Source organism: Erinaceus europaeus, chromosome 10 (genome assembly GCF_950295315.1).
Source record: "Erinaceus europaeus chromosome 10, mEriEur2.1, whole genome shotgun sequence".
In the NCBI taxonomy this organism is placed as follows: domain Eukaryota; kingdom Metazoa; phylum Chordata; class Mammalia; order Eulipotyphla; family Erinaceidae; genus Erinaceus; species Erinaceus europaeus.
The window spans coordinates 70,282,867-70,306,853 of NC_080171.1; the positions used below are offsets into that span (position 1 = coordinate 70,282,867).

General features: G+C 45.1%; 1 protein-coding gene across 6 annotated transcripts in view; it reads left to right on the top strand.

Annotated features, from left to right (window-relative positions):
- Nucleotides 1-379: 379 nt before the first annotated feature.
- Nucleotides 380-23,987, top strand: part of APBA1 (amyloid beta precursor protein binding family A member 1) — a 467,998-nt gene continuing 444,390 nt past the window's right edge. For 5 of the 6 annotated variants that reach the window (XM_060199719.1, XM_060199722.1, XM_060199723.1 and 2 more), the window contains exon 1: nucleotides 380-510. The gene's annotated coding sequence lies outside the window, so the exon portion shown is untranslated. Of the gene's footprint in view, nucleotides 578-23,987 lie in introns of all 6 variants that reach the window. The other variant, XM_060199720.1, reaches the window with a different exon arrangement.

The window sequence follows — 23,987 nt, forward strand, 5'->3', positions numbered from 1 at the left end:
ATTCGCCCCCTTGCGGCCACGAATGGGAACTGCAGCAGTGCGCCCCGGGCTGCCGCCTAGAAGGACCTCCTGAGACCACAGGCCCCCAAGTGCGGACGGCGTTCGCTGGGGGCCTGCACGCAAAGGCGGGCCACAGCAGCCACTGAGGAAGCCGCAGAGCCCGCCCCCGCCCCTGAAGAACAGTCTGGAGAGACTGGATGCACATCGTGCCCCGGGAGCCCGGGGTGGGCGGGGCTCAGGAGGGGCAGGCGCGCGCCTGGGGAGGACCCGCCCGGGTCTCGGGCTCGCGCCGCGCGCGCAAGGGGCGTGGGAGGCGGGGGCGCCGCGAGCTCGGGCCCGCGCGCGTCATGATGGGCGTGGCAGGGGCGGGGCCGAGGGCGGGGCCGCGGGAGCCGGAGTCAGGGCCGAGCGCGGCGGCGGAGCTGGGAGCGGGGATCTGGGAGCCGGGAGCCGGGACCTAGCGGGCGAGGTTGGCGGCGGCGGCGCGGGAAGATGGTGGCGGCGCTGGAGGTAGGAGCGACGGGCGCGGTGTCACCCGGCCGGCCTGCGGGGTCGTTGGCGCCGGCTGTCAGGCCAGGTACCCGGCGGCGGGCGGGGTACAGGGCCGGGCGGGGGCGCCACCCCGACGGGACCACCCAGCTTCTCGCCGGAGGGCGCCTCCCGCGGGGTGCGCGGAACAATAGTGTCGCGGAGTGGGAACCGCCGGCGACATCCCGGGGCGAAGCCGTCAGCGCCGAGCGCGCGGGGCGGGGCGGGGAGGGGGCGCTGGGCCGGGATGCTCGGCCTCTGGGGACCACGGTGGAGGCGGGGTGTGCGCGCGTGTGCATGCATGTGTGAGTGCATGTGTGTGCATGTGTACACGCCTGTATGTGCATGTATACATGGGTGTGTAAAAGGTGCAAGCGGGGGAGGGGTGGCCCCGAAGGTGTGGAGGGAGGATGACATTTCTAGGAATCCCCGCTAGGTTGCTCCCCCGGACTCCAGGGGCGCGGGGGAAGCGGTGACTGTGGGCAGGGTGCGGGGTGAGGCGGGCAGGTGTGTGCACGCGCGCGTGAGGCGACACCCACCCCCCAAACCGGTCCACCGTGGGACAGACAGCGCTGCTGGGTTGCGACCCTTTAACTCTGAGTGCAGCTGTCTCTCGGGGTCTCTGTGTGGCTCCTTGGCCTGGATGCTACCCCTTTCTTTGGTCTCTTGACATCAGGCTGTGGGAGTGTGCTTGGGTGGCTTAGGGTGGATCTGGGGGGGTGGTGTGGAATCAGCGAATGGGAATCCCATTTGGGTGCACTACTGCCTCCCTCCCCTCTCACATCCCCAGCTTTGCAGGGAGCTCCCAGCTTGTGACTCTCCTGTCCTCACCCCCTGTCCCTCAGTCAGGGTCTCATTCAAAATCCTGACTGCAGTTTCCATTGTTTAGCCCTTTTTTGACCAGAGGGAGAAGGGTCTTTCACAGCCACACCAACCCCCTATAATTTGGGATATCGACAAGCCCTTCTCCCACATTTCAGCACTGGGAGCCCTGAGGGTTGAAGAGGAGGGTGGTCTCTATGTGAGAATGACTCCGGAGGTGTGTCAGAGGGAGCACTCAGGAAGAAGGGAAGTACCTCACCCAGCCAGCCCTCAAGGCTCCCCAGTTACCCAGGCAGAGAGCATTTTTCCTTGGTGGAGAAAAGGCTTATACTTCATTTCTGTTGAAGGCTACATCCGCTCCAGATGGATCATTCAGGAGCTGAAAGTCTCCAAGACTGGCGGGGAGGGACCCTGGCTTGGTCCGATTGCCTGGCTGATGTAGCTGGCTACTAGGGAATTCGGGAAATGTCATGCTGACAAGAAGTCACTGAGCAGGAGCTGGGACGCTGCACGCAGAGTCCATGACTGGCTAATTGTCTCTGTATGATAAAGATAGGAGTGTGGGGGCCTACAGGGGAGAGAGAGAGAGAGAGAAGAGGGGAGACTACATACTCATGTGTATATCCACTGCAGTCTGACTCCCCAGGGCCTTGTATTTCTCCTGCCATGTTCATAGGCATGTGAGCTGCTTTGAACTTAGACTTGATATTTCTGTGCTTTTCTTTTAAAGTATCATGCGTGTCAATGAACCTGCCTTGAATGTATCAGACCCACAGCACCTTCCATTTTCCTGCAGTGCTCCCAGCTTCCAGATTGGCTGCCCAAGTCCTCTTTGAAAATCCCATAGCAGTTAGAGCTGCACAAGGAAATATGCAGATTCTTTCTCTCTCTTTTTAAATTTTTTTTTTTTTGTCGAAGATTGCATGGTGCCATTATTCCACCTATGCTTTTTGCCTTCACACTTATCTTCTTGTAATTAATGATGACATATAAACCAGGTGCTCTCTAGGCTATGAACGTGAAAGTAAATTTCCCCGTGTCCTTCAAGTCAAGCCTGCTAAGATTTTAATGTGAGGTTGTTGGAGCTCATCCAAAATTTAAGGATAGATTTATAAAAATGAATTTCAACTTTTAGCTCTTTGCTTACTCGCTCATTCTGCCCATTTCGTTTTGAGAAAAAGTACTTATGGAATTTAAGAAGCATTTTAAGAGGCTTTGGTTTTTACAAAAGGTGGTTTTTACATATGCAAGTAAAATCCAAAGTTGTATCGTAAATGAATCTATGGGAAAGTTGAAGGAATTACTAGATAAATAAGCTTTCTTTAGAAAAAAGAATTCCATAGTAGCACAGTTGGTATCTCAGAAGTCATTGCTTTCTTTCTAATGTAGATGTAGCAGTTGCTAAAATGCAGTGCCTGGCTGTCTGAAGGTGGGGGCGGGAAGGCTAAGGCCATGGTCTCATTATCTGATTCAGCCTGCTAGACAGGTGCACCTTTTGCTGTGGCCTGCAGCAAGCCATTTGTTTTTCACGGATGGGTTTTCTTCACTGAAGTAGCATTAATGCCTTTTCTTTATTTTTAAAAATTTTTTTCCCTTCATTGGGGGATTAATGTTTTACATTTGGTAGTGAATACGATAGTTTGTACATACATAACATTTCTCAGTTTTCCACATAACAATACAGCCCCCCCCCACTAGGTCCTCTGCCATTCTTTTCCAGGACCTGTACTCTCCCCCCAACCCCAATACCATTTCTATTCCATTATTAGATGGCTCAAAGAAGTCTGTTTCTTCAGAAAGCTTGAGAGGAGAGAACACTGGAAAATTAGCCTGTGGGGCCAAAAGGAGCAAGCCATCATGCTATGGGAAGATGGGACAGGCTAAAAGAGGATGAAAAATGCTGCTAAAATAGAATTCCAGACACTAAAATCTAATTTGGATTGCAATGACTAGTTTCCAAATGTTTATTAACCACCAGTCATGTCTCAGTTACTGCATACTTTAAGATAAGGTTCAATAAATGTTGTAAGGATGAGAGATTTTTTTTCTTCTTTCTTTTCTTTCATATATATATATATATATATATATATATATATATATATTTATTTTTATTTATTTATTTGTTTTTTTGCACTTAACCTGTTATGCTACTTCCCAGCCTCCAAGACCTCCTCCTGTGTGTGGAAAGCATGAATTTGTAATGGAGGTAATGATCCCTATGCAGAGTCTGGTGACGGCCTATGTAATTTATAATAGCTTTAATGGTGTTAAATATGATTTTTCCTGCTTCCCTTAAATTCAGCTTACCTGGTTGAACGCACATGTTACTGTGCACAGGGTCCTCGGTTCAAGTCCCTGGTCCCCACCTGTAGGATAGTAGAACAATGCTGCAGACATCTCTCTCCCTCTATCAAAAAGAAAAAAAGAAAAAGTGGACACTAGGAATGTGATAACCCTGGTGGCAAAAATAAATAAATGAATCCAAATATTCAGTTTGTTGAATGAAATACTCCACCAGAAGTATTCCTGTGACTACTCCCTCTCCAAGATCACTGCCTTCAATAAGTAATTCTTATGTAAAACAATAGAGAAGAAAGCCTAGTGAGTAAGAGCAGGCTTCTTGTGGGAGGCCTCTGTTGAGGAAAAAAATGAAGGAAGAGAACACAAGGGCCAGAGGGAAAAATGAAGATCATCGAATGGTGTCTTGGGCGTACAAGCAGGTAGCTTTCTGGTCTGTAATGGGAGGATGTGCTGTTAAAATGAAACAGTGTTGATTTCTCCAAATGAAAAGAGGAGCCTAGACTTAACTCAGTAGTAGGCTGCTCACCTCAGCATGAAGGAAGTCCTGGGTTCAATTTCCAGTACCACAATGGAGCAACAAGGAGAACTCCACAGATGGTGAAGAGGTAATTCTTCCTCTCCCCTTCTCATTCTCTATGATTTTATCTTTCTCACTGTGTCTTTCATTCTAAGAGTAGAAGTTGGACAGGGGCAGTGGCAATTAGTAACACATTGCGAGACCCTGGGTTTGATCTCCACCACTGCATAAAGTCAGACCAGAGGAAACTCAAATATTGGGTTGTCCAAAAAATCATCACACATTTTTGTATAGAAAAGATACAGGGCAGGGGCTGGGCAGTAGTACAGCAGGTTAAGCACACATGGCATAAAGCACAAGAACCGGCATAAGGATCCTGGTTGGAGCCCTGGCTCCCCACCTGCAGGGGAGTCACTTTACAGGCAGTGAAGCAGGTCTGCATGTGTCTATCTTTCTCTCCCCCTCTCTGTCTTTCCTTCCTCTCTCCATTTCTCTCTGTCCTATCCAGCCACAACAACAGCTATGACAATAATAACAAGAAGGGCAACAAAAATGAGAAAATGGCCTCCAGGAGCAGTGGATTTGTAGTGTAGGACCGAGCCCCAGAAATAACCCTGGAGGAAGAAGGAGAAGGAGAAGGAGAAGGAATGATAGAGGGCAATTCTATATAAATGTAGATAGATAGTTGTAGAAATTAACCCATCTGTAACCTTAGCAAAATTGCTGTAGCTTACAACAGATGGACTGGGAATTCAGAATCCTGGTAGTGGGAATGGCATGGAATTATGTCGTTTTTGACGGGTTAGGTTGTTTTCTCCGGGCTGGCTTCATGGGCGGGTAACAGACGACCAGGGACTCATAGTTGAGCTGTAGGCAGTATCTCTTTATTCATGCAGGACGCAGCACAATCTAAGCCGAGCTGAGCTAAACTAAAGGTAAAGTACTCTAAAACTCACAATGCTGTCTTTATATATACTTGACAAGTAGGGTGGAAACAGGGTGTGACATAGAGAGGGTGGAGAGAAAAGTGACTGGTGACAATCAGAGTGTGACAAGGAGGGGGGGTGGAGCAAAAACATATCATGAAACAGTGGGGATTGAACCAATGCCCTGGAGGGAGGTGCTTGTTAACAGCGGTTATATAAATAGAATGAAGTGGTTATGTAAATAGAATAGTGTTAAGCAGGGGGGATTTAAACCAAATGAAACAGAAGGGGTCTCATGCATACCAACAGAATTATGCCTCTGTGGTCATGTAATTTTGTAAATCAATATTAAATCACTAAAAAAACTGTAAAAATATAAAAAAAGACAAGACACACCATGACTTTTCCGACAACCCAATATAATTTGTCACTCAGACAATGCATTCAATAAAGAACGTGTGTGTGTGTGTGTGTGTGTGTGTGTGTGTGTGTGTAAGCTAGGCATAGGATCTAAGATCTACAATATCAGGTTGTCTTTCTTACTTCTTCTGTAGACGTTGACTAAGTGGCATTCCATGACCTCTACAAGTTCATAATAGAATTAAAGCTATTTGACTTATTCATACATGATACTTATATTAATGCTTCGCACAAACAAACATACAAACAAAAAACCACCCCCCCTTTGAGTCAAGCCCTTTAAGTTATGGGCTTGTGGAATGATTCCAGATGAGTTTATATAACTTCAGTGAGAGTAAATGATGATTTTGAGATTCTCATAATGAAATGAAGCCATTCATTCCTTTCTTCAGCAAATGCATCTTGAGCACTTCTTTGGGCCAGGCAATAAGCTAAATGCAAGGGGTACAGTGGGGAAGCAGGGGAACCCCTACTTCCACTGGGAGATCTCCATGGAAGGAGATAGGGACAAGGTGGGAAAGGCATGGGGTGTGGCAGTATCAGAGTGCTGTTTTTTATCTTATTATTTATCGTTTTTTAATTGCCACCAGGGTTATCACTGGGGCTTGGTGCCAGAACTTTGAATCCACTGCTCCCAGCCGCCATTTTCCTTTGTATTTTACTTGATAGGACAGGGAGAATTTGTGCGGGGAGATAGGGAGAGAGACAGAGACACCTGCAGCTCTGCTTCACTGCTTGTGAAGCTTACCCCCTGCAGGTCAGGAGTGTGGTCTTGAACTCAGGTCCCTATACATATACTCAGTCAGGTGTACCACTACCTGCCTCCCTTTTTTATTTTAAACTAATATTTTTATTAACATTTTAAAACATTTTTATTATATATATAGAGAAATTGAAAGTTAGGGGAGAGAGAGAGGGACACCTGTAGACCTGCTTCTTGAAGCTTCCCCTTAAAGGTGGGGAATGGAGGCTTGAACCCAGGTTCTTGTATATGGTAATGTGTGTGCTTAACTGGGTATGTCACTGCCTGCCCCCTCCCAGAGTACTATTTTCTTTTTTAAAATTTTTTTATTTATAAAAAGGAAACATTGACTAAACCATAGGATAAGAGTAGGATAAGAGGGGGTACAACTCCACACAATTCCCACCACCAGAACTTTGTATCCCATCCCTTCCCCTGATAGCTTTCCTATCCTTTAACCCTCTGGGAGTATGGACCCAGGGTCATTGTGGGATGCAGAAGGTGGAAGGTCTGGCTTCTGTAATTGCTTTCCTGCTGAACATGGGCGTTGACAGGTCGATCCATTCTTCTAGCCTGTCTCTTTCTTTCCCTAGTGGGGAGGGCTCTGGGGAAGCAGAGCTCCAGAACACATTGGTGGGGTTGTCTGTCCAGGGAAGTCTTGTTGGCATCATGCCAGAATTGGAACCTGGTGACTGAAAAGAGAGTTAACATACAAAGCCAGACAAATTATTGACCAATCCTGGACCTAAGGGCTGGAATAGTGCAGATGAAGAGTTGGGGGGGTCCTCCATTTTGTAGACAGCTAGTAGGCATATTTTAGTTATATTCCAAAGGGCCTGTGGCTATACTAGTTTTTTTTCCTTTAACTAAATAGTATGCCATTATTATATTTTAAGATCCTTACAATTTAATGTCAGAAACATCTGGGGAGTTGGGCGGTATTGCAGCAGGTTAAGCGCATGTGGCGCAAAGTGCAAGAACCAGCATAAGGATCCCAGTTCAAGCCCCTGACCTGCAGGGGAGTCACTTCACAAGCAGTGAAGCAGGTGTCTCTCTCTTTCCCCCTCTCTGTCTTCCCCTCCTCTCTCCATTTCTCTCTGTCCTATTTAACAACGACGACATCAGTAACAACAGCAATAACTACAACAACAATAAAAAACAAGGGCAACAAAAGGGAAAATAAATATTAAAAAATAATAATAAAAAAAAGAAATGTCTACAACAATCACAACTTTAATCCCCTGGATCCATCTTATGGAGAGAATGAGGTCTGAGCAGTTGAAATGATATAAAGTTATTCTATGTCAGTGAGATATGTAACTATAAAAGACATTGACTCCTGGCTGGGCGGTAGTGCAGCGAGTTAAGTGCACATAGCGCCAAGCACATGGGCCGGCATAAGGTTCCAGCCCCTAGCTCCCCACCTGCAGGGGGGGTTGCTTCACAGGCTGTGAAGCAGGTCTGCAGGAATCTGTCTTTCTCTCCCTCTCTCTGTCTTCCCCATCTCTCTTGATTTCTCTGTCTTATCCAACAATAATAACATCAGTGACAAGAATAATAATAACTACCACGACAACAAGAACAAAGAAAACAAGGGCAACAAAAGAGGAAAAATAAATAAAAATAGCCTTCAGGAATAGTGGACTTGTGGTGCAGGCACTGAGCCCCAGCAATAACCATGGAGGCGAGAAAAAAAAAAAGACATTGACTCTAGTCATTTCACTAATGATTCAATTATTTTACTAAAATACTCTCCATATGTGGTTGCTCAGGTCCTGTATCGATGCTTAAGAAAGAGTTCTCACTGTTGACAGCACATGATTTATCATTGACTAACACTGACATTTTTTTGTCACTGACATTGTCTTAATTGAGCTGCAGTATGCTTCTCACTAATTTCCACTTATTGGCCTAGTTCACCCCTCTGTCTGGATGCTGCACAGAATGAGAAAATCTTTTTTTTTTAAAGACTTTTTTTTTAATTTTCTCTTTTGTTACCCTTGTTGTTTTATTGTTGTAGTTATTATTGTCATTGTTGTTGGACTGGACAGAGAGAAATCGAGAGAGGAGGAGAAGAGAAAGATAGACACTTGCAGACCTACTTCACTACCTGTGAAGCAACTCTGAAGCAGGTGGGGAGCCGGGGACTGGAACTGGGATCCTTACGCCAGTCCTTGCGCTTTGTGCCACCTGTGTTTAACCTGCTGCGCTACCGCCCAACTCCCAATGAGAAAATCTTAATGATGAGTTTGTCCTAAGAGTGAACACATCCAAACCTTATGCTGAGGCCTCCTGTGTCTGCAGAGCCCCCAGCAGGGACTTGAGTACACACATTTTATTTGCAAGGTGATTTTATTTGCAAGCACAAGTGAAAGAGTGGAGGAAATTCTTCAGGGGTGAAACTTCATGAGCTGTGAAGCAAGTACTATGGGATGTCTCTGTCTCTCTCCCTATTTTTTTCTCTCCCCTTGTCAGTTTCTCTCTGATCTATCAAATGAAGGAGAAGAGGAGGAGGAGGAGGAGGAAAGAAAAAAAAGAGAGTGGAGGAAGTGAACTAGGGAAAGAAAGCACACTTCTGAGAGGGGGCTAGTGAGCTGGAGGACTGACTCTTCATGGAGCATGAGGACTTGAAGTGTTTATCCACACTTAATGCTGGGGACAGAAACCCCCCTGCCAGCATTAGCCCACGCCAGCCCCAGAGCCACTAGGGAAAGCCCTGAGTGGCTAAATGGTGAGGCAGGCTGCACTGCCTTAGAATGCTGTCTGAGTGAAGTCCATCAGCACTGTAGGAGCATGAGAAGGGGCTGCAGGCACAGGGCAGGAGAGCAATAGCCTCTATGCCAAATGGCCAAAAGATACCACAGAGACTTCTTAAACAGGCAACAGGCTATTGGTGTTTTAGTTTAAAGGTTTTTTGTTTGTTTGTTTGTTTGTTTTTTAATTAAAAAATATTTATTTATTTTCCCTTTTGTTGCCCTTTCTGTTTTATTGTTGTAGTTATTTATTTTTTTTGTTGTAGTTGGATAGGACAGAGAGAAATGGAGAGAGGAGGGGAAGACAGTGAGAAGCAGAGAAAGATAGACACCTGCAGACCTGTTTCACCACCTGTGAAGCAACTTCCCTGCAGGTGGGGAGCCGGGGGCTTAAACCAGGATCCTTAGGCTGGTCCTTGTGCTTTGTGCCACATGTGCTTAACCTGATGCGCTACCGCCCGACTCCCGGTTTAAAGTTTTTTTTTTCATTTTTTTATTTTTATTTATTTTATTTTTTATTTAAGAAAGGATTAATTAACAAAACCATAGGGTAGGAGGGGTACAATTCCACACAATTCCCACCACCCAATCTCCATTTCCCACCCCCTCCCCTGATAGCTTTCCCATTCTCTATCCCTCTGGGAGCATGGACCCAGGGTCATTGTGGGTTGTAGAAGGTAGAAGGTCTGGCTTCTGTAATTGCTTCCCCACTGAACATGGGTGTTGACTGGTTGGTCCATACTCTCAGTCTGCCTCTCTCTTTCCCTAGTAGGGTGTGTCTCTGGGGAAGCTGAGCTCCAGGACACATTGGTGGGGTCTTCAGTCCAGGGAAGCCTGGCTGGCATCCTGATGACATCTGGAACCTGGTGACTGAAAAGAGAGTTAACATACGAAGCCAAACAAATTGTTGAACAATCATGGACTCAAAGCTTGGAATAGTGGAGAGGAAGTGTTAGGGGGTACTCACTGCAAACTCTAGTGTACTTCTGCTTTCAGGTATATATTTTGCAGTAGTTTATAGATACGTGTGAACATATGCTCTTTCTCACAGAAACTGGAGTATATCTAGGTTTTGGGACTTTGTTAGAAAGTGAACCACCTGAGATGAAATTAGAGTATACTATGAAAGGAAAGGTCTCACCCGAGTAATGAAGTTGAAGGGTTGTCATTCCACACGTGAAGTCTCTGGACACAGTCTGAAGTGAAGCATGTTGAGGTGGCAATTGTTGTGTTGGTTAGGCTGTGATCGGCAGATGCAATATTATTTGATATGGATTGGGAGAGGCATACAGGAAAGTGGGCCCTATCCACTGGGGGAAGTAGAGGCTCTATAGTGGAGATGTGAGGTTCCTGCTGTCTTAAGGTTCAAAAAGACCATGGATAGTTAATGTTATCATCACATTATTTGGTAATTGGGTTAACTTTGAAAAGTCCTTTTGTTAGGGTTTGCAGTACAGTACCTAGTATCTTGTATATAGCTGTGCTATTGGTTGCTTCTGATCTACTTAGTCTAGGCTTTTGAGAGAGTCTGCATATCAATTACACAGCCTATATATTGAAAAGATTCAGTTTGTGTTTTGAAAAACTTTGAGACATACAATTAATTTTCCCCCTCTCGTATTAACTAGTGATTTATATGACTACATTTTACTAGGAGTGTACATACACCATTCCCACCACCAAAAGACTGTGACCCATCCCTCCCACCCACTCCCACCCCCCACTGGCCCAGGAAGCTGCATGTCTTCCCCTCACCACAGAGTTTTTACTTTGGTGCTCTACTTACAATTTGGTCAGGTCCTGCTTTTAGTTTCCCTTTCAGATCTTCTTACTCAACTTCTGTTGATGAGTGGGATCATCCCATACTCATCTTTATCTTTCTGACTTAGCTCACTTAACATAATTCCTTCTAGCTCTGTCCAAGATGGGTCAGAGAAGGTGGGTTCATTGTTCTTGATAGCTGCATAGTATTCCATTATGTATATATACCACAGCTTTCTCAGCCACTCATCTGTTGTTGCGCACCTGGGTTGCTTCTAGTTTTTAGCTATTATGAATTGTGCTGCTATGAACATAGGAGTACATACCTCTTTTTGGTTGGGTGTTATGGAGTCCTTGGGGTATAACCCCAGGAGAGGAATTACTGGATCATATGGAAGGTCCATGTCTAGCCTTCTGAGAGTTTTCCAGACTGCTCTCCACAGAGGCTGTACCAATTTACATTCCCACCAGCAATGCAAAAGGGTTCCTCTGTCCCCACAACCTCTCCAGCATCTGTTGCTGCTGTCCTTTTTGATGTATGCCATTCTTATAGGAGTGAGGTGCTATCTTAGTGTTGTCTTTATTTGCATTTCTCTGACAATCAGTGACCTGGAGCAGTTTTTCATATGTTTGTTAGCCTTTTGGATCTCCTCTGTAGTGAATGTTTTGTTCATATGTTCTATAGTGAATGTTTTGTTCTCTGCCCATTTTTGGATGGGGTCATTTGCTTTTTTGGTGCTAAGTTTGCTGAGCTCTTTATATATTTTGGTGACTAGTTTCTTGTCTGATGTATGGCATGTGAAGATCTTCTCCCATTCTGTGAGGGGTCTCTCTGTTTGTTTAATAGTTTCTTTGGATGTTCAGAAGCTTTTCAATTTGATGTAGTCCCATTGGTTTGTTTCTGCTTTAGTCTTCCTTGCAATTGGGTTTGATTCATCAAAGATGCCCTTGAGGTGTAGGTGGGAAAGTGTTTTACCAATGTTTTCCTCTAAGTATTTGATTGTTTCTGGTCTGACATCTAGGTCTTTGATCCATTTGGAGATGATTTTTGTTTATGGTGAGATAAAATGGTTCAATTTCATTCTTCTGCATGTTACAACTCAGTTTTCCCAGCACCATTTATTGAAGAGAGCCTCCTTCTTCCATTTAATCCTTTGGGCCCCCTTATCAAAGATGTCCATAGGTGTGGGGATTTATTTCTGGGCTTTCAATTCTGTTCCATTGGTCTGTGTGCCTATTTTTGTTCCAGTACCATGCTGTTTTGATGATGATGGCTTTATAATATAGTTTAAGGTCTGGGAGTGTGATGACTCCATTTCTGTTTGTTTTCCTTAAGATGGTTTTGGCAATTCTAGGTGTTTTCAGGTTCCAGAAAAATGATTGTAGTGTTTGTTCTATTCTCTTAAAGAAGCTTGTTTCCCTCTTGCAGCCTTTAGGATCCTTTCTTTATCCTTACTTCTTCTCATTGTGACTATGATGTGTCTTGGTGTCTTCAGGTCTGGGTTGATTCTGTTTAGAACTCTCTGGGCCTCTTGAATCTTGATGTCCTTTCTGTTATTCAGGTCTGGGTCGTTTTCTTCTATTATTTCCTCTAGAATGTTTGCTTCCCCTTCCTCTCTTTCTTCCTCTGGCAGGCCACTTATATGAATGTTGCTTCTTTTGAGATCATCCCATATGTCTCTGTTGTTGTTTTCAGTGTCTCTCAATCTCTTTTTGAGCTCTTTCACCTCTTTCTTAGTTTTCTCTAACTCATCCTCTGTCTGACTAATTCCGTTTTCTGCTTCTGTTAGTCTGCTTTCCCTTGCCTCAGCTTCTTTCTTCATTACGGTTATTTCAGCTTTCAGTTCTCTAATTGCCTCAAGATAATCAGTATTTTCCTTGGGGGTCTCAACTGTTATTTCTCTAATACTGCCATTCCTTTCCTCCAATGTTGTTTTCATTTCTGTGATTAATAAGTTTATTATTGCTTGCATACTTTTCTTATCTATGGTTACTTCTGGCTGACTTTTAGTTTCTTCTGGGCTCTTGTCTTCATTCATTGGAGTAGCAGTTTTATTTGTTTTTGATCTACCCATTTTTTTTATGTGTTTCTTTTTTATGCTCTGTTGTTCCTCAGTTGTTGTGTCTTGAGCACAAGCAACACTGTACTAAATACCTTTATGACAATTGCACTCTCCAACCTCAGGAATTACAGTAGCAACGTTTCCAGAAGATGTGGTCAGAGCTTAAGCCACTAGCAGCTTCTCAGTCCGCCATCTTCCGGGAACCCCCCGTTTTAAAGATTTTTAAAGTATCATAGCAACTACCTGCAGTTCCATTCATTCACATGCCACTGACTCTGTTGTTGAGGTGGTCTGGTGTCGGGCTGCACCGCGGAGAAGAGAGCGGACCTCCAGAGCAAAGGGGTACACAGATCTTTATTATAGGATGGGGGGGAGGTTTGGTTCAGACCACGTGGAGCCAGCCAGCAATGGCCCACCACGGGGGGAGAGCAGGGAGCGAGACCTCAGAGAGGGAGAGCCGAGAGCCCAGAGAGAGAGAGGGGAGGGGTGAGGGGGCTTTTTATTGGGCGACAACCAGGGGTGACGTGTAGGGCCAGGATTGGTTGAAAGGGGGCACTCTAGGATTTAGCGAGGCCTAGAAAAACCTGGGGGCGGAGCCAGGATTGGTTGAAAGGGGGCACTCTAGGATTTAGTGGGGCATAGAAAAACCTGGGGGCGGAGACTGCATCAGAATAAGTCCTCAGCAACATCTCCTCCTATCCCTTTATATCTAAATGGACACAGTAAAGAAAATGGAGCATGCTTAAATGTTTTAGAGGAATGCCATGCTCAGGTGGGAAGATGTAGGACTTTCTGTGGAGGAGGGAAGGCTTAAATGGCTGCGAACCTTGTGAGATTTAAACGTCCTCCTGTGCTCAACCCCTCTTTAGAGAGAGAGACTTACCTGGAGAGACTCATCTCATAGGTTTAAGCGCAGCCTGCTCAACCATCTCTTCACAGTATCTCTACATCTTTTCTATCTTTCTATCTAGTAATTGCATAAGATGTACAAAGTCTATAAAAGACTATCATGGGGCAGAAACCTTTTGGGTATAAGCCTAAATGACATAACAAAATAGGAAGGGACACGAAGGGGAGAAGTAAAAGTCAGTGTGGTGTGAAGGGAAGGATTGGTGTGTAAAGGAACATTCCCTGTTTGGGTGGGGAAAAGGGCAAGGGTACATAATGAGGGGGAGGCGGGAGGCATGACCCACCAAACAGAGGGGCTATTTGGCATTGTATAGTCCTCAAGGCAACAGTCTGTAAAGTCTATGAATTACTCAGGATCAGTCTATGAAAAACCAGCAGCGTGAAGGGAAATAAGCTGCTTCAAAATTGTGTAAAATGTATATAGGGTATGTCAGAAAGTCCGATACAAGTCTCAGTCCGAAGTAGATGGCTAGGGGAGGAATTGGCAGAGGATGCAACGCTGCATGAGGGAGGTCAGCCGCTGGAATGTTGCTCTTTTGTAGATAGCTAGCTGGAACTGCCAACACGTAACAAGCAGGTCAGAAGCAGGAACGGTAACCAGGCATGAAGAAAGTTCTGTCCTTGGAATTCGTGTATCAGGTTCTTCAGATCGCGTTGAGTGACATCTAGGGTTTCGGGGGGTGTGCCACGGTAGTCATGCCATCTATTGAGTGACGTCAGGGTGTGCAGGGGTTCAGATGGTTTTTCCGGGATTCCTGTGAAAGAAACACAAACAATCTGCTTCTCGTGGTTAATTTGAACTGGTAACAAGTTATAGGTTTGTTATAATTGATACCTCGATGATTATAATTGGTTTAGAATCTCTTTATGATTTATTAAAAGGTCATCTAATGTTACCTCCTGTAGCAGCCTCTACCGCAGGATCTTGAGACCAATTTTAGATAAAATATGTATTTTAAACAGACTCAAATTGCTTAGAGAGTTAACGCATATTCGTGACAATGATTTTAACGTTTACAGTGCCAGATTGACGCCAGATCTGTTGTGGATTAATTTCCACAAGATAGTTTACAGGGCACCTTTGGGGGCCCTTCAAAGGTGTCCTGTATATAAAATTTATATAGTTTAGTTTTGGGAATGAATAGTCACGTTGAACATTTAGACTTTTACCTAAATAGTAAGTTACCTTAACAATTAATTTTTACCTTGTCTGGTAAAAGTGTAGCTGTAGGGTTACACTTCTGACCGTTAAGTTAGTGTTACCAAACTTGAGACATACCCATAAACATTTAGTTATAACAAACTGGAGGAAAAAGAACTTTTGTTATAAAAACACATTATTTAAAAACAATTTTAAATCTGTCATTAGTCACACAGTTTAAGACTAAACACTTACATATATACCAAAACTGTATATAAAATTCAAAAGAGGGAGAAAGAAAAAAAATTTTGGAATGTTTCTGGATATCTCCAGAAACTTTGGCTGCGTCCAGCATTTTTATATAAGGCCAATAACCTTTTAGAGTACTCCAAGCAGATGGGTCATGCAAAAAAAAGAAAAAAAAATTTTGTCATTTAACACACTCACTCACAAAAACAACTGGCCAGTTATAACATAAGACATACAGGGAAAGGGTAGGAGAGAGGTCTCTGTGAGCCAGACTTTGCAGGTTCTGCCATGTCATATTACGGGTCCTGGGATGTATCCTGCATCTCGTCCTCTTGTAGTATTTCTTGTTCTTCAGGAATAACAGCGCCATCCTGCGGGTATTGTCAGACATGGCGGGCAGGAACCCAGACAGGTTTAGAGAAATTTTGAGGGAAAATGCATGCGAAACCCCTTCCCATGGTCAATAATGGGTCAGGCCCTTTCCAAACTTTATCGAGTGGGTCTCTCCATTTCACCTTAATAGATGGGAGGGTAGATGGTGTTTGCCAGTGAAGAATAATAGGGGGTAAGGCTGAGTTATTGTAAATATTAAAGAGATTTAACATAGTTAAGGCTTTTGCTAGCTGGATATTGGGGGGATATGTTCCTCCTTTATCTTTATTTAGTTGAGCCTTCAGTGTTTGATGGGCCCTCTCGACAATGCCTTGTCCCTGTGGATTGTAGGGAATGCCCGTGGTATGAGTAATATTCCAGAGGGAACAAAAATCTTTAAATTGTTTGCTTGAAAACATAGGTGCATTGTCTGTTTTCAAAAGTAATGGGACCCCCATAACGGCAAAACAAGAGAGCATATGGCTTACAAGCTTTTTAGCACTTTCTCCTGTCTGAGCTGTAGCCCATATAAATTTAGAAAAGGTATCAATTGAGACAAACACATATTTTTGTTTGCCAAAGTTTGGTATGTGGGTGACATCAATTTGCCAAATAGCATTAGCTTTTAAACCTCAGGGGTTAACCCCAAGGGTCTGGATAGCAGGTGTCTTTATGAGATTTGCACAAGAAGAGCATGTAGCAAGGATATGTTTTAACTGTGGTACAGGAACATCAGGGAATCGAGCTTGAAGGCCTTTAAGATTAACATGGGTTAGAGAGTGAAAATTAGCAGGATCAGAGACAGAGACTGGGAAAGTTCCTGTGGAGGCAAGGCGGTCAACTGCGGCATTCCCTTCGGACAGGGAACCAGGAAGAGGGCTGTGGGAATGAAGGTGTTGAATATACAGTGGTTGGGTTCGAGAACAGAGCATAGAGGCGATTTTAATCAAGAGAGGGGAAAGTGGGTTGTCATCAATTTTCACATACGAACGAGCAAGCCATGGAAGTAAGTTAACAGTATACACACTGTCAGAAAAAAGGTTGAAGGATTCTGGTACAGCTTTTAGTGCAAGAAAAACAGCATAAAGTTCTTTGTACTGAGGGGAATTATCAGGAAGCTCAGTAAAGAGAGGTTTAGGAGATTGTTTGTCTGGGTAATATATAAGGGCAGCAGCTCCCCTTTTTCCGCCATCAGTAAAGATTGTAGGAGCAGAGGGAATGGGATCCCGAGAGAAAAGTTTAGGTGCTAGTAGAGGCAGAAGAGGTAAAGAAGCTATCAATTTATTAGAAGGAAAATGGTTATCTATTTGTCCTGGAAACCCCACGAAGCTTATGGCAAAGCGGGAATGATGGCGTATAAGCCACTCTGTATCTGTGAGAGAAAAGGGCAGAATGATTAAATCCGGTTCTTTCCCTAAGACCTGCACAGACCTATTTCTCCCTTGGCGAACCATGAATGCTAACGCATCTATCTCAGTGAGGAGTCTTGGAGCTCCTCCTACTGGCGTGTGAAGCCATTCGAGAACCCCATGGTCTTGCCACAGTGCCCCTACTACTGTGGGGGTGGAGTTGAAGATTAGAAGGTTTACCGGAGAGGAGGGGGAGAATCGAACAAGGTGCATGTCCTGGAGGGCCTGGTTAACCCTTTCCAGTGCCAAGGAGGCCTCAGGAGTTAACTTACGTTTTGAAGAGGGCTGTTTGTTTCCTTTCAACAGGTCAAACAGTGGTTGGAGGCAGCTTGTGGGCAGATAGAGATACTGCCTAAGCCAATTTAAATTTCCTAGAAAACTTTGTAAAGAAGCAAGAGTAAGGTTAGAAGGGAAGGTAACATTAGTTTTCAAGGGATGAATTTGCGTTAGAGAAATCTCTGAACCTAGGAAGGATATTGGAGGGATTAGCTGTATCTTCTCGGGCTACATTAAGGCCGCTTTTCTTTAATGCAGGAATGAGAAAATCACGTAAGGCATAGAGATCTGTATCTGATTTTCCCCATATTAAAATATCATCTGTATAATGAAAAATATTAAGGCCCTTATGAATATATGGGACAAGGGCAGATTTAACAGCCTCCTGACAAATTGTAGGACTATTGGCCATACCCTGGGGCAGCACCACCCATTCAAATCTATCAGCGGGGCTGGCATTATTAATAGACGGAACAGAGAAGGCAAAACGTTTACAATCTCCCGGATGCAAGGGGATAGAGAAAAAACAATCTTGTATATCAATAGCTATGATTGGAATTCCCGTGGGAATTGCAGAAGCAAGAGGCAAACCCCTTTGGGGGGAGCCTCAGACCTGCATGGTTTTATTTACTGCACGGAGATCTTGAAGGAGGCGCCATTTTCCCGAGCGCTTTTTAATCACAAAGACAGGAGTATTCCATGGGCTTCGAGAATGACGAATGTGTCCCAAGGACAACTGCTCTCGGACGAGCTCTTTTAAAATTTTTAGCTTATCCCTAGGTAAAGGCCACTGTTCCACCCAGACAGGCTCATTAGAAAGCCAGCTTAAACGGGGTGTTTGGCTACGAACAGTGGCATTTAGTATTGGGGGTGCTGAATAGACCTGGTATCGCGGGAATGAGTTTTACGCTCTGCAGAGGCGTCTGTGGATATCCTAACATTAAGACATTCCAGAAGATCCCTGCCCAGTAAGTTGGTGCTAATATTAGCTACCAAAGGGCGGAAGTGTCCGGTAGAACCTTCTGGGTCTTCCCACATAAGCGAGTCTCGTGTGCAAAATGCTCTTGTCATCCCTCCTATTCCATGTAAACTGGGTCCAGGGATGAGTTCCCAATCTTGGGGAACCTCTTCTTGCCTTAAAATCGTCTTTGCTGCCCCCGTGTCAATCAAAAATTTAAAAGGAATATTGCCAATCTTTACTGTCATAGAAGGGTGACCTTGTTCTAAAACAGGAGTGGTCCACAAAATCTCAGGCCCCGAATTTGTACTATTCAGGGGCGAACCATCTTTATGAAATTGGGACCAACAATCTCTCTTCCAATGAAATCCCTTACGACATTTTGGACAAACAGTACGTGGTTTCTGGCTCCCTGACTGAAAGCGGGGTTGCTCTGGCTGGAGGCGTGGTTTCCCTGACTGGAGGCGTGGTCGCAACTTATCAGGACATCCTTGGCGACCGCACTGAAAGCAGGCCCCGTTTTGTTTACGTGGGGCAACTGCATAGACCTGCGTCGTAGCGGGTGTCCCATAATTGCCTGATGTAGGTTCCTGTGTCACTAGAATCCAATTATCTGGGTGTAGGTGTTTAAGATTAAGGCATACCTGACGGAATTGTGGTGTCATGCCTTCCCAGACAATAGAGCGCAGGAGTAGCGTGCGGACGTCAGGATTATAAACCTTTCTCTCTAAGCTTCTCTTCACCCTTGAGATGAAGCTCGCCAATGACTCATCAGAGCCTTGGTGAAAAGAGTTAATGGGAGCTGATGGATCTACATCAGGTGTGGTCACCCTTTCCCATGCTTGTGTTGCACAGATGCGTACCTGTTCAAAATAACCAGTTGGAAACCTGGCTTCTGCCTGCTGAGCTCCAGATTCATAAGCTCCTGCTCCAAACAAAGCATCAGAATTCCATTCTATCTGTTTGTTACTATTTTCCTGCGATTGCCTAGAGCACTCATCGCGGAAACATGCCTGCCACTGAGATAGAGAGGGTCTGGGAGTGCAGCACGAGCCAGTTCTTTCCAGTCTTGTGGTGTATTTAAATGCTGGTAAAAGCTTCTCAAAACGGACTTGGTCCATGGAGAGTGCATCCCGTCCTCCCTGACTGCTTGTCTGAGCGTTCCAAGTTCTTCTGAGGAATATGGCTGCCACGGCTGAGGGTTTTGTTTAGAAGGGGCCAAGTTTACCGGGAATGTGTGGATTTGGTCCGGTGGCACGGGAGAGGGAGCTACAGAAGTGGAAAGTTCAGTAGAAACTGCTGTAGTGGCTGCAGCGGAGACTAAACGCATATCTACGGGGACGGAGCTCCCGGGGTGGACTGCACATGGTTTAAAATCCTTAAATGCTGAAAAAATATCCTTTAGCTCTCGTATCTCAGGCACTAGGTCCCTTAATGGTGATGTATCAGCAGGGGGCGGGGTCAGGGACGAGGAAGCCTCAGGCGGAGCTGAAACGGAAGCTGAAACCGGGACGGAAGGGGCGGGGTTCAGGAACGCAGGCGCCTCAGGCGGAGCTGAAACGGAAGCTGAAACCAGGACGGAAGGGGCGGGGTTCAGGAACGCAGGCGGAGCTGAAACCGGAACGGAAGGGGTGGGGTTCAGGAACGCAGGCGGAGCTGAAACCGGAACAGCGGAAGGGGGTGGGGTCAGAGGAGGAGCGTCCGAACACGTGTGCGTGTCTGTGGGAACGGAATTCTTGGGTTTAGCCGCTGATCGCTTAGGATGTCTAAGTCTTAAGCACATGTGATTTAACTCTCGTACCTCAGCCTCAAGGTCACTTATCCTTATGGCATACCACGTTTTACATATCTTGAAAGTGGCGACCACAGTTAAAAAAATCCAAGGGGTAGCGAAAATTAAACCTTTTATGACAGCGGGAATCTGTCCCAGGTCAAGAGATAATGACTGGGACACCTCCTCATAAAACGAGAAATTTCCCATGGTGGAGGGAAACACGGGGCCACAGAAGTGGGCGGATGCCACTTACCTGTGTCTGGGCGGTTTCGGAGACCTCAGGCCGGGTGTGGTGTGGGTACGGAACACGATGGGCGCCAGATGTTGTTGAGGTGGTCTGGTGTCGGGCTGCACCACGGAGAAGAGAGCGGACGTCCAGAGCAAAGGGGTACACAGATCTTTATTATAGGATGGGGGGGAGGTTTGGTTCAGACCACGTGGAGCCAGCCAGCAATGGCCGACCACGGAGGGGAGAGCAGGGAGCGAGACCTCAGAGAGGGAGAGCCGAGAGCCCAGAGAGAGAGAGGGGAGGGGTGAGGGGGCTTTTTATTGGGCGACAACCAGGGGTGACGTGTAGGGCCAGGATTGGTTGAAAGGGGGCACTCTAGGATTTAGCGAGGCATAGAAAAACCTGGGGGTGGAGCCAGGATTGGTTGAAAGGGGGCACTCTAGGATTTAGCGGGGCATAGAAAAACCTGGGGGCGGAGACTGCATCAGAATAAGTCCTCAGCAACAGACTCCCTTCCCCTCTCCTCCTCTTCCCTTTCCTTCCATTCTCTCTTCTCTTTTTCTTCCCTTCTTTCTTTCCACCAGGGTTATCATTGGGGCTTAGTGTTTGCACTACAAATCCACCACTCTTGACAACCTTTTTTTTCTTTCTTTCTATTTTATTTAATTTGATGAAACAGAGAAAAAAGAATTAGAGTGGAGTGGAAGATACAGATAGAGAAAGATAAACACCTATAGCACTGCCTCACCATTTGTGATGCTTCCTCCCTGCCTGTGGGGTGTGAGGGCTTGAACCTGGGTCCTTGTGCATGGTAATATGTGTACTTAACCAGTTACACCTCTGCCTTCCCTCATATATACTACTCTCCATCATAATATGATCCCCAAGTTTTCCAGGCGCTTGTTCAAAAAGAACTCTATGTCCATTTGAATGTGCATGGGAGGGGGGTAGATGTCATAATGGTTATACAAAGAAACTCTCATGCTTGAGGCTCCAAAGTCTCAGGTTTAATTCCCTGCATTACTCTCACCATAAAGCCAGAGCTGAGCAGTGCTCTCATAAAGAAAGGAAAGAAAGAAAATTGTGTGTAAATTTGCACATCTTAGGGATAAAGAGTGAAATGTCTACTTATATTTATTAACTTATTTGCAGATATTCAAAACTGTATTATATTAAATTAATTTAGAAGGGGCTGACAGGTGATCAGCATGCTGTGCTGCAGGACAACCTGGGTTCGAGCCCTGGATCACCACATGGTAGTGCTTGCAGCGGGGAAGCTTCATAAGTGGAGTGGAGGTATGGTGTTTCCCTGTCTCTTTGACTCTCTTCCTCTCTATCTCTCATTATGTAGAGGAAAGAAAAGGGCAAATATGACCACCAGTGAAGTGGTCATAAAGACACTGAGCCCCAGTCATAACCCTGGTGCCAAAATAGTAGTAATAACAATATACAGATATGACATCTGTATACTTTCTCATCTTAGGAAATCATTTATTCACATGTTTCTTTGACTTCAGAGTCATTTTCACCACTAGTCAAATTCTACTGTATTCATTTGTAACTTGTTTGAAGTATAGTACTTCTTAATTTTTTTCCCACTGTTACCACTGCCGTGGCCTGTGTGCCCATTGGTACAACCTGAGAACAGTGGCTTTCTCCTCTTCCTTCTCTAGGGATGTATTCCTGGTCTCTGCAGTGCAGCACTTGGATTTGACTAGGATTTTTTTCCCTGGACTTTTTGAAAGTATACCATTATCAGTGTAGAGAATTGAAACAGATGAACTTAAAAGAAAAAAAAGTCAACCCATATATAAGACCTTGGGAGAACTATGGTGGTTATGGGGGGTGGGGGGAGTAGGGGCACAGAACTTTGGTGGTAGGAGTGGTGTGGAACTTCACCCCAGTTATCTTACAATCTTGTGAGTTACTAGATTGCTATGTCAAGAAAAAAGAATAAAGTGGACCACATCTATTTTAGTAGCTTCCGGGCATTTTTGGACTAGGATCCTTAGTGAGAGCAGAATTATATTACAGCCTAACAATATAGACAAGTGTGTGTAAACACACACACATATTCACACAAACACAACCATGCCACTGAAATAAAAGTTGTTCTCAGCTGTGCTTTACTGTTGTTAACTGTAGTGCATTCCAGCATTTTCTGTTCTGTTCTGTTCAGTTCTGTTTGCTGGCCAAACAACTGTACTAACTACAGCACTGCTGGGTTCTGACATGGAGTTGAAAACGGTGCTCTCTTGTATTTTATCCACCAGAGGAGTACTTATTTTCTTATAGTATGAACTAATTTTATGTCAAAAGTTTTTTTTCTCCAATTGCTGTTGGCATATTTAGATATTCGCTTGTGTAGGTGTATCATGGCACAATCATCTAAAGGGGGTGTGTGTTATTTTTAAGCAGATAACTTATTCCCAAAAGAAGAAAGTGTTAGTTACTGACAGTAGAGTAAGAGGAATGGACTCCTCCTTCCTTCCTTCCTTCCTTCCTTCCTTCCTTCCTTCCTTCCTTCTCCTTTTTCTTCCTCTTCTCTTTGTTTTTCTTTTTTGTTTATTTGTTTAGCATTTTATGAAGGGGAGGCAGTTAATGGTTTATAGTACAGTTGTTGACATATGGGTACAATTTCTCATCTCCTTTTGATAAGTATCTATAAAACATTCTCACCCCCAGCCCAGATGAATGGACTGGTTCTTAAACCTTGTGCCTTCCCTGCTCAAAAGGTGTGAACTGGGCCCCTACACCAGACCCCCACCCCCTCCCTGGGCAGCTTGCTCACTGCTCTGGCTAATCTCTGCTTACAGCTCTTTCCTGTCCTCCCTTCTAGTCTCTTTCCAAAGACCCCACCCCTACACCCTGGAAGTTCTAGCTGTTCAGTTCAGTGCCTTGATTTTTATTTTCAACCACATGTATTTCTTCTCCGATGTGAGCCTAGTTTTTACACACACTGCTTTTCTATATAATTTGAAATCATGAGAATCTTTTAAAAATTTATTTATTTTTTATTTTCCTGCATTAATACCTGGGGGAGATTTGTCCTAAAGGAGCCAGAATTTGTTCCATAGGTGGAATGTTTCCATAGTGCTGGGCAGTGCAGAAGTCTGCCCTCACCTGATGTTGAGGTGTGACTTCATCCTCTGTGGTTCTCTAGTTCTTTAAAAAAATTTTTTTTAATCTTTATTTATTTGTTGGATAGAGACAGTCAGAAATTGAGAGGGAAGGGAGTGATAGAGAGGGAGAGAGACAGAGAGACACCTGCAGCACTGCTTCACCACTTCTGAAACTTTCCCTCTGCAGGTGGGGACTGGGGGCTCAAACCTGGGTTCTTGCATATTGTAATACGTGCTCTCAACCAGGTGCGCCACCACCTGGCCCTGGCTCTCTAGTTCTAAGGCTGGATCAGTTCCAGCTTTAAAGGCTCAGCAGTTTCCCATGCAATAAATAAAAACAGGTTAATGTCATGGTGACAAAGTGCCAGGGCTGTGCTTGGTACTATACATTTATACTTGCACTGGCTCGTGACCTCAGTTACTCCTTATAACCACAGCAGGAGACAGTTGGTGAGCAGGCAGGACTTGGAGCTCTCAGAGCAGGGCTTGGAGAGCCTGCTCTTAAGTCCAGGGGAAGGAGCAGACAGCTCCCTGCCCCAGGTCACCTTTGTCCTGGGGTCCAATGGCAGCCCCATGCCATCTACCCAGCTAGACTCCCTTTTTCATATATATGGCTATTTATGTTTAATTAATTTATTTATTTTTGCCTCCAGGGTTATTGCTGGGGCTTGGTGCCTGCACTATGAATCCACTGCTCTTGACGGCCATTTTCCCC